The following is a 10,555-nucleotide window of genomic DNA, read 5'->3' on the forward strand; positions in this document are numbered from 1 at the left end:
AGAAAGAGAGAGAGAGAGAGAGATTGAGAGCACAGAAGGAGAAGCAGACCTCACTAGTGCAGAGACCCCGATACGGGACTTGATCCCAGGACCCCAGGATCATGAACTGAGGCAAAGGTAGACATTCAACCGACTGAGCCACCCAGGTGCCGTGAAATAGGCTATTTACTGGTATGGTACCACCCAGGAGAATGGGGAGCTCATACTCAAAAGTCCCAAAGGCCCCGATGACTTACAAGCAGGGGTGCAAATTCATGGTGAGGGTCTTGGATCGTGCTGATGGGTTAGGGACCGAGTCAGTGGTAGTATTTCCTTTCTCGAGGCCCTGGTGCCTGGCAACTTCTTGCTGGTTTCAGTGTGATTGCAGTGAGGAGGCCTTTCAACTTAGGGACCTGGGAACTGCTAACCCTCCTGGGCTGTTTGCATTCATGACGTCATCTCTAAGCGGACAAAGGCAGAAGTCCTATATCCTGGGACTATTACTAAGCTACAAAATTACTATTTTTTTTTTCTTGCAAACACTGCACATTACATTTGCTATTTCAGGCAGGACGGCATCGTACAGACCTCTGGGAAGGCAACTTCGGGTTATTGCCTGAGGCCGGTTTGCCGCTTTCTCGGACAGTGACTAGAGGCTGAGCCCTGTGTCTAAATTGTGGGGTCTGCAGGGGCGTGCACCCCCCAGTTTCACACCTAGAATGTTTTCTTTCAGCTTTTCTGGGGACAGGAGATCTTTGGGTATAACTTCAAGTCCAGGAGTGATGTCATGACAAGAACCGCTCTAGCAGTTAGGGTTCCAAGCAGTTCCAAGCAGTTAGGGTTTCCTGTTTTCCTGCAGAAAGCCTAGAGTTCCTAGTTTTCTCAGGAACCCGCAGTGCCTGGGGCGTGCCCTGAATGCCCCTACCATCAGGAAGAGCTCTACATTGATTTTCTCCTCTTAGAAGAAAAGGAGCAGAGTATAGTTAAGAGATAGCAAAATGCAACATTATTGATAAAAACAGAACATGGGTACAGTCTTTTTTTTTTTAAAAGAAATTTATTTATTTATTTATTTGAGAGAGCGAGAACGAAAGAGAGAGAGAGAGCAAGAGACAGAGCAGAGCATGAGAGCAAGGGCGGGCGGCTACAGAGGGAGAAGCAGACTCCCGCTGAGCAGGGAGACTGATGCGGGACTCGATCCCAAGACCCTGGGATCATGACCTGAGTTGAAGGCAGATGCTTAACTGACGGAGTGACCAGGTGCCCCATGGGCACAGTCTATGACTAAAAGGGAGTTATACCCTGACTCGTATGTACCTAGTAAATCCCACAAGGGGATAAAGTTTTGTTTTTTTGAAGTATATCTTTTCTCAGATAACATAATGTAAGAGATGGAGAAAGTGGAATAAGTGGAGAGCCTGAATTGCTGTGAGGAACACTGATTTGCAAAACTGTCACATTGTTTAAAAAGAAATTCTAGCATTATCCAAGTGGCTATTGCTGGCAACCTTATAGCACCCTTTAAAACCTTGGACTGGGATTAGACAGTCTGCCAAAAAGCCACTGAGTAAATAAAAGCAGGAATTCTGGCTTCTCAGTTCATTGCGGAAGGGGAGTGTGAGCGGCCCACAGGGCGGCGGTCCCCAGTCTAGTTCTAGGGTACGACCCCCACCTTCCTGGTCCAGAATGTTCTCATTCACAGAAGGAAATATTCTTAGGCCTCAAGAGTGCTTTATCATATAGGAATAGAATTCCCAAATCTTTTCCCAGAAAGTTCTTCCTAAATTCAGCTTGAACAGACATATTTTCCCACCCTCCTTGTTTTCTCTTACCAGCTAGGATAAGTTGTCAGCTTCCCCGGCTCTTGAAAGGAGCCATTCATAGGCAGAAGGGCTCTTTGTAGAGAAACTTGTATAACGCTGGCCAGTTCCTTGCAGCCGTGGTTGCCGAGGCTGATCCGTAGGCTGGCTTCAGTGAGAGACAAGGATTTTACTGACTTGGACAAAATGAGACAGATAACAATGCCAGAGTTTTCCACATGGGAATGTATTTATCTCAATGGGATGTATTTGGAGATTGCGCACCCTCTAGTTAAAATCTCTCTTCTTTTATAATAGCAGGATCACAGTAAGAGGTGGGTTTAAAATTCAAACCTGCATATTTACTCAGTAAAATGAACCTGATGTAGATGACCAAACATTTTTGTTAATTTTACTGCTTTGTGACAAGCCCAGGTCCAGGGAACCACTGTTGTCATGGATATCATCAGAGCTTTAATTTGAGATAATGGATTTAATGGGATATAACTGAAGCCCATTCTGATGAGGAAGGTTTTGAAGACTACATCTCTGTACATTCAGAAGGTCAACCTACAAGAAGCGATTGAGATGTGCTCCAGCAGGTGAACACATGAATAGATATACCCCGACTGTGGGATGCTATTCAGTGCTAAGTGAGCTATCTGGGCGCCTGGGTGGCTCAGTCGGCTAAGCGTCTGACTCCTGATTTCGGCTCAGGTCACGATCTCAGGGGTGTGGGAACGAGCCCCATGTTGGGCTCCACGCTGCGCCAGGAGTCTGCTTCCCTCCCTCTTCATCTGCCCCCTCCCTCTGCTCATATACAAGTGCTCTTTCTTTCTCTCAAGTACAGAAAACCTTTTTTTTTTTTTTTTAAGAAATGAGCTATCAAGGCATAAATATTGCCAGGTGAAAAGGGCCCATCCTGAAAGGTGACATACTGTATCGTTCCAACTATGTGGCAATCTGGAAAAGGCAAGAGCTTAGAAATGGTAGAAGGATCCGTGATTGGCAGGGGCAGGTGCCAGGCAAAGCACAGCGCATTTGGGGGGAAGTGAAACTGCTATTCTGTGTGAGACTCTCACGGTAGATACATATTATTATAAATCTGTCTAAATCCATAGACTGTGCAACACCAAGAGTGAACCCCATAGGGTCAGCAGTTACAGCAAAAGTACCACTCTAGAGGGGCATATCGACAACGGAAGGTCGCTAGGCATGCTTGGGGCCAGAGCGTATATGGGAAATCGCTGTACCTTCTACTCAATTTCGCTGCATGCCTAAAAGGGCTATAAAAGAATAAAGTCTATATTTTAAGAAAATCAACCAGCCAAGCAAAATGTAATGCTTAGTTAGAACCACCACGGGGAGCAGGGATCACTGGTCAGGTGATCCAGTCAGGCCTGAAGGAACCTGAGATTGATTCTCCTTACACAGCAGAGGAAGTTGATGTTGATGGTTTCTGGTTCTGGCCCTGCCACTCTGTGACCTTGAAGTAGCCACTCACCACTCTGGTCTGTTTCCTCAACTGCAAAGAGTCCTTCCTTTTCAGGTCTGAAATTCTTAACAAGTCTGTGATCTCCAAGTTCAACATATGAGGAGAAAGAGATGATTCTTTATGGGTGACGGGCCAGTTCTTCTTTTTCTTCTTCCTCTTTTTCTTTTTAATATTTTATTTATTTGAGAGAGAGAGAGTGAGAGAGCCCAAGGCAGAGGAAGGGGGAGAATCAGACTCCCTGCCAAGTAAGGAGCCCGATGTGGGGCTTGATCCCAGGACCCTGAGATCATGACCTGAGCAGAAATCAAGAGTCAGATGCTTAACCAACTGTGCCACCCAGGCACCAGGTGAGGGGGTCAGTTCTGGGGAAATTCAGTCTGATGCAGAAAGCAAGAGAACACACAGTTTTTCTTATTGCCAAGGCTGTGACTTACAAGTCGTTCTTCTAGAGTAGTTTGGTATTGAGGGGAAAACTAAAAAGAGATTCCTTATCTGACCCCTTTTTTCTTTTTCACCAACGGACATCAAGTTAAGGTGAGGCATCTGTTCAAAGAGCCCTGGATCCACACACAGACAGCTACTGCCTCCTAGTGGACACTGGCACGGCGTTCATGTCTAAATTCAGAGATTGTAACTCAATTCCCCAGATGCTCCAAGAATTCGCCTTACAAGCCGCAGGGACCTGAAGAAGCCACCTGTTTCACTTCCTTCACTTCGATGGGAATGTTGAGGCTTGAAGTCACTCAGTGGGGCCCAGGTTTTTTTGTCCCATTGCATCACACTCCATCTCCATCCGGCTGCCTGGGCTCCACCTCCCCCTGTAGACCTCATGTGTGCTGAGAACTGCCATAACCAATGGCCATGAAAGAAAGATAGTAGCCCCTCATGTTGGTTTGCCTCCCCCTGAAACTTCAGTTGCAGGAGGATGTCTCAGACACTGTCGGGTGACCTAAGAAGGCAAGGGCACGGGAGAATGCCGTGGAACATGAAGTCAGAGATTAGGGTATCCCAAAGACCAGGGGCCAACCACCAGAAGCTTCTGGAGAGCATCTCGGATTCTCCTTTCAAGCCCTCTCAGGAGGGACCAGCCCTGCCAACCCCTTGATCTTGCACTCTGACCCCTAGAAAGGTGAGGCAATACATTTCGGTCACAGAAGTCACTCACTTTGTGGGACTTTGTTATGAAAGCCCCAGGAAGCTCACACAGGGTTCGCAGAGCATTCCCTGCCGAGCCCCTTCCAGTCAGTCAAATACACTTTGATGCTGCAGAACCAAGTTAACTTGCCTTTTCTCCCAAGTAGCCCATGAATGGTGACATTTCAAAATGTGAACAGGACCTATGTTCTAACCATTTCAGAACTTAGCATTTCAGAATCATTAGCTGGAAGGAATGTGGTCCAACTAGTCATTATGAGTAGGAACACCTTATACACTATCTCCTTCGGCCAACACCAGAAAGGAAGTAGGGCAGCCCAGAGCCACACAAGAGAGTCTGTAAAAGAGATGAAGACTTGGAATGGAGCAAAGAATTAATGCACACGAGACCTTCAATCATTGGAGCTATGGTGAGGTGCTCCTTATGGATCTTGAAACGAAGGAAACAGGATTGTGAGGTCAACTCGAAGATACTTGTTGGAGCAGAGAAATTCAAAGTCACCCAAACAGCGCAGAAAGAAGGTCTGAGCAGCAGATGCTAGCATTTCCTTCCCAGGGCACTCCCAGGAGAGACTGAGTGATAGTCACCAAATTTTGAGTATTTCCTGTTCCAGAGGAAAGGATTTCTCTTAGGTGGAGATGGATATAAGGATTATGGCTGACCTCGTGCATCTCTCTCTCTCTCTCTCTCTCTTTTTAAAAAGAGTTTAAGTAATCTCCACACCTAAAGTAGGGCTTGAACTTACAACCCCAAGATCAAGAGTCACTTGCTACAACGACTGAGCCAGACAGGCACCCCACGACCTCATGCATTTCCAATCCTATTTGTAAGACTCTCCCCATCAAGCTCTCAGCTTGATGCCATTAGGCTGTGATTCATTCATCTCCCAAGCCTTCCCACGTGGATTCCAGTAGCAGGACAACTTTCAGATTACATCTGGCTTCCATTGTGCTTCAGGGAACGAACACATATAATTACATCCAGGCTCATTCTGGCTGCTCAAGACAATGGTTCCTCATTAATAAATCCTCCGTGAAAGAGTTTCGGGCTATTTCCCTCTGTGCCTTGCTTCTCAGGGAGACTGCACAGATAATACACAAGGATTTTAGTCCGGTGAGGTTTATCTTTCACTGCAAATGAATAGACAGACACTCTCTTATTAACTTTCCTTCAGCCATTATCATAAGGCGGCAACAAAAAAAGAGTCTTTTTTTTTTTTTTTTTTTTTTTTTACGACCGCAATACAGAGTCTACCCAAATAAAACACACATCACAGAGGACATCCTCTACCAGCTGTGATGAAGGAACAGGACAAATTCCTCTACTAGCTGCGATGAAGGAATAGGGCAAGGGACAAGACCTGTCTTAAGCAATGGTAGAAATGGACCTCCACGAATGAGACCTTTCTTTTTACGCCTTGGACCGAAGGAAGAGCCAGAGCATAATCACTGAGGTAAGGAAACATCTGGGATTGATACCCGGACTGCTAGGTCTCTCTCTCCTGAGGTGATGCCGTGAGCCGAAGCCCCATGGAGCTGCAGATGCAGAGCTTTGACCCACGGGCAGCTGCGGTGGTTGGAATCTTTGGGACAGAACAGCGCTCAGGCCGGGTATACCAGCTGGATGATAAGATTGTTGGTAATACCTGTACAATAACTTTGAAGAATCTGGTGGTGCCCTTGAGAGTGGCCTTTGTGCGTCAAAAGGTAAATCGAGAGTGACTGGGTTTTGTTAAAATATTCAGTTTATTCAAGTTAGATGTTAAAACCCTGATTCGCCTTGAAGTTTTAAAGTTCATTTTACATGTATAAAGCTAGTAAATTTTAAATATTTAAAAAATATTTTTAAAATTTATGTATTTATTATTTATTCTTAGGGTGCACCAAGGACTCCCTAACTTAGAGCAGGGGCTGGCCGTGTAGTCCCATCCTTGTAATTGCGGTTGCACACATCTCAATTATTATTTCTGGTCCCAGAAGTCAGAAATCCTCTAGCCAGGCACCACAGTTAAAACCAAACCCAGAAAACAAACAAACAAACAAACAAAAAACCAAACCCAGGCAGACGTGGACATGACTCCAATGTTACCACCTTGCTTGGCCTTACATGCTAGGTCAGGATACTCCTTGCCCAGCACACAGAACAAAGGTTGTTTGATTTCGGTAGTCATTCAGCGCTCACGTTGTATCTTTGAGGACAGCTTCTACCCCAGAGGCTTTCAGTGTAGGGAGGAGGCTACATGCAGGCTGGCGGTCTTTGTGCATCAAATTGGGAAACACTTCCCACAGTGAGGGTAAAAAAAAAAAAAAGAAAAGAAAAGAAAACAGAAAAGAAAGAAAGAAAGAAAAAAGACTTTCTGAGAGTTTTTAGGGAGCCCATTTTATATTCTCCTAGATTTGTCCTGTATGTGCTTTTCTTAAAATATATTTTTAAAGATTTTATTTATTTATTTGACAGAGAGAGACACAGCAAGAGAGGGAACACAGCAGGGGAGTGGAAGAGAGAGAAGCAGACTCCCCACTGAGCAATGTGGGGCTCCATCCCAGGACCCTGGGATCATGACCTGAGCTAAAAGCAGATGCTGAACGACTAAGCCACCCAGGCAACCCTCTCCAGAAAATTCTTGAGCACGAATGGTCAAGTCACACCTGACTCTTGGTTTCCTCTCCTTTTGTGATCTCACAGACCTGAGATTGAGACATGGGTCAGGCTCAACGTTCAGCGGGGAGTCAGCTTGGGATCCTCTCTCTCTCTCTTCACTCCTCCCCTTTCTCTTTCTCAATCTCAAATAAATAAATACATAAATAAATAAATATTTCAAAAGAAAGAAAACAATACAATTCCCAATAGCAACGGAGAGAATTAAATGCTTAGGAGTACACTTTACCAAAGAGGTAAATGACCGGTACACTGGAAATGATTAAACTTTGATGACAGGAAATAAAGAGACATTAAAGAAATGGAAAAACATCCTGTGCCCATGGCCGGGAATACTTGGTATTGTTAAATGTCTGTTCTTTCTGGGGTAATCTACAGGTTCAGTGCAATTTCTACCAAGTTTCAATGGCATTCTTGATAGAAATAGGAAAAATAATCCCAAAGTTCACACGGAACCACAAAAGACCAAATTGCTCAAATCAATCTTAAGCAAAAGAAAGTTGGAGGCATCGCCCTTCCTGATTCCAAAATATATCACAGAGCCTAGTAATAGAAAATGTGGTACTGGCACAAAAACAGATACACAGACCAATGGAACAGAATAGGGAACCCAGAAATAAGCCCACACATATATGATCTACTAATCTTCGATGAAGGCACCAGCAATGCACAGTGGGGACAAAATAGTTTCCTCAATTAAAGGTACTGGGAAAACTGGATATTCACAAGCAAAAGAATGGGCCCCTATCTTTTTTTTTTCTTTAAGATTTTACTTATTTATTTGAGAGAGAGAGAGAGGGAGAGAGCGAGCACGTGTGAGCGCGTGAGCATGAGTGGGGGGCGGGGAGGAGCAGAGAGAGAGGGAGAAGCAGGCTCCCCCTGAGCAGGGACACCACACCCCAATCATGACCTGAGCTGAAGGCAGATGCTTAACTGATTGAGCCACCCCTATGCCCTGAAACTGGGCCCGTATCTTAAAAATTAACTCATTAACTCAGAAATTAACTTAGTTCCTGGGTGGCTCAGTGGGTTAAGCATCTGACTCTTGATTTCAGCTCAAGCCATGGTCTCAGGGTCGTGGGGGTCAAACTCTGCATTGAACTTGGTTTTCAGTGTCTGCTTGTTTCTCTCCCTCTGCTCCTCCCCCCACCCCCGTGCGCTCGCGCTCTCTCTCTCTGTAAAATAAATAAGTAAATAACTAAATAAATAAAATCTTAAAAAGAAATTAACTCCTAAATATTAACTCAAAATGGAGTAAAGACTTAAATATAAAACCTGAAATTGTAAACTCCTAGAAGAAAGCATGAGGAAAAACTCCTTGGCAGTGGCCTGGTGATGATTTCTTGGGTGTGACACTAAAAGCACAGGTAACAAGAACAAAAATAGACAAATGGGACTACCTCAAACTTTATAATTTCTGCCCAGTGAAGCAAATAATCAATAGAATGAAAAGGCAACCTACAGAATGGAAGGAAATATTTGCAAACCACATATCCGATGAGGGGTTCATATCCAAAATATATAAGAAAATTCCCACCACTCAACAACAATGAAACAAACAGTCCAGTTTTAAAACGGGCAAAGGGGGCGCCTGGGTGGCTCAGTGGGTTAAAGCCTCTGCCTTCGGCTTGGGTCATGATCCCAGGGTTCTGGGATCGAGCCCCAAATCGTACTCTCTGCTCAGCAGGAAGTCTGCTTCTCCCTCTCTCTCTGCCTGCCTCTCTGCCTACTTGTTATCTCTATTGAACAAATAAATAAAACCTTTAAAAAAATAAAAAATAAATGGGCAAAGGAGGATGCCTGGGTGGCTCGGTTGGTTAAACACCTACCTTCAGCTCAGGTCATGATCCTGGAGTCCTGGGATCAAGTCCCGCATCGGGCTCCCAACTCCATGGGAGTTTGCTTCTACCCCTGACCTTCTCCCCTCTCATGCCCTCTCTCACTCTCTCTCAAATAAATAAAATCTTTATTTTTTTTTAAATAAAAACTTAAAAAAAGAGTAAGTTTAATTCTTCTTTTTTTGGGGGGCAGGGTAGTCTTCCTGTGATTTGAAGGCATCTAAACACATCTCTTTTCTCACATCTGCCCTAAATAATTCTTCCTAAAGAGGAGGTAAGCTCTTCCAGATACTTGAGGGTTTTTTTTTTTTAAGATTTTACTTATTTTTATTTGATAGGGACACAGCGAGAGAGGGAACACAAGCAGGGGAGTGGGAGAGGGAGAAGCAGGCTTTCTGCCAAGCAGGGAACTCGATGCAGGGCTTGATCTCAGGACCCTGGGATCATGACCTGAGCCAAAGGCAGACGCTTAACGACTGAGCCACCCAGGTGCCCTAAGACTTGAGGTTTGGTTCCAGTTCTTTAGCTACTCTATCTCCACAGGTTACTTACCCTCTTTTTTCACCAGGTAAAAGGGGGATAAAACTCTACAGCCTGTTGTGAGGAGATAATGCATGGAAGAGTGTGGGAATGAATATAGTCGCAGAGTGGGCGTTCAGGAAATGGTAGCTTGGAGGTAAGTTTCCGCTGTTATTGGCCAGGTTGTTCCTCCCTGTGTCCCACAGGGCAGTGTTCCAAGGTAGACACGGGCCTCTCGGGCTGGGTGAAGTAGAACAAGACTTCTCCTTACACACACTTTCCTCCCACGTTCCCGCCTCTCAGTTTGCTTTGACATGATTTGGGGGTTGAAATGGGCAGTGCTGGACATCTCTAAAGGAGGCTAAGTAAGACAAACATGGGGGGCCAAAAAGGCATCCGGGGGTGAAGGCCATTGTTATTCCCCTGTGAAAGGAGGCAGTGGAACTAGACTGGGTAGGAGGTTCAGGGGCACCTGCCTTCTGCTGGGGTTGTGATCCCAGAGTCCTGGAATCACAGCCCCCAGGCTGGGCTCCCTGCTCTGTGGAGAGTCTGCTTCTCCCTTTCCAACTCCCCCCGCTTGTGTTCCCTGTCTTGCTATCTCTCTGTCAAATAAATAAATAAAATCTTAAAAAAAAAAAAAAAAAGCTATGCCACAGAAACATAGGAACTGGAAAGATGATCCAGCTTAACTTTTTTTCCCCCCAATCTTGGTCAAAACATAAAAATTTACCATCTTAACCATTTTTAAATGGACATTACAGTATATTAACTACAAGCACATTATTGTGCAGCAGATTCCTAAAACTTTTGTAATTTTCCATCTCACAAAACAGAAACCATATTGAATAATTCCCCTCTCCCCTCCTCCCCCCCAGCACTTGGCAAACACACCACTCTACCTTCTGTGTCTAAGAGTTTGACTGCTTTAGATACCTCTTGTAAGCAAAATCATGAAATGTTGGTCTTTCTGTAACTGACTCATTTCACTTGGCATCGTGTCCTTAAGGTTCACCTGTGTCATAGCAGATGACAGCATTTTTTTTTTTTCCCTGCAAGGCTGGGGAACAATAGTCCAGTGTATGCCTATGCCCCATTTTCTTTATCCAGTCAT

This window comes from Neovison vison, chromosome 7 (assembly GCF_020171115.1).
Source record: "Neovison vison isolate M4711 chromosome 7, ASM_NN_V1, whole genome shotgun sequence".
NCBI classification, from domain to species: domain Eukaryota; kingdom Metazoa; phylum Chordata; class Mammalia; order Carnivora; family Mustelidae; genus Neogale; species Neogale vison.